Source organism: Pistacia vera, unplaced genomic scaffold, assembly GCF_008641045.1.
Source record: "Pistacia vera cultivar Batoury unplaced genomic scaffold, PisVer_v2 Contig959, whole genome shotgun sequence".
Taxonomy (NCBI): Eukaryota; Viridiplantae; Streptophyta; class Magnoliopsida; order Sapindales; family Anacardiaceae; genus Pistacia; species Pistacia vera.
In genome coordinates this window covers 42,264-42,910 of record NW_022196844.1, presented here as the reverse complement: position 1 = coordinate 42,910, position 647 = coordinate 42,264, and the positions used below count along the sequence as shown (strand labels likewise).

The 647-nt window shown below is 40.0% G+C and overlaps 1 non-coding gene across 1 annotated transcript; it reads left to right on the top strand.

Annotated features, from left to right (window-relative positions):
* Nucleotides 1-540: 540 nt before the first annotated feature.
* Nucleotides 541-647, top strand: LOC116121068. The gene has a single exon (XR_004126651.1). It is a non-coding gene; the product is annotated as a small nucleolar RNA R71 (small nucleolar RNA).

Genomic DNA, 647 nt, shown 5'->3' with positions numbered 1-647 from the left:
TTCACCCCTGTTTGGTTATTTGGCAATGCTCTTTGGTTCCATTGATTACTTTGCTGATTCTGATTGCCCCAAGACAAATTTGGATGATTTCTCCAACCCGAATTGTATGTGTTGGAGTAGGGATTGTTTGGTTGCTTTTGATTTCCTGTCAAGTAGTTCACTTGCTCCGATGATGAAGATGACGAAGCAAATGTGTTCCCTACTTGACACTCACTGCTCACGTGGTTACCTGCACAAAAATCACAAGTTAGTTAAGGAGCTTGAATAGAGTTTACCTGCATATTTCCCAATTGTTTTTGAAGTGTTGTGAGTTGGGCTGAAATGGCCGTGAATGCATCAACTTCATAAAGACCCATAGATTTTTTTGGTATTGCTCTCTCATTAGGTCTTTGATAGTTATTGCTTGCCAAAACCTCAAGCAACTCATAAGCCTCCTCTAGTGTCTTATTCTGCAAGGCTCCTCTCGATGCAGCATCCACCATAGTTTACACGTTACCCATCAATCCATTATATAAAGTTTGGACTTGTAGCCAAACTTGCAACCCATGGTGTGGACATTTCCTCATAAGTTCCTTGTATCTCTCTCAAGCCTCATACAATGACTCAGATTCTTCTTGTAGAAACGATGTGATATCATTTTTCATTTT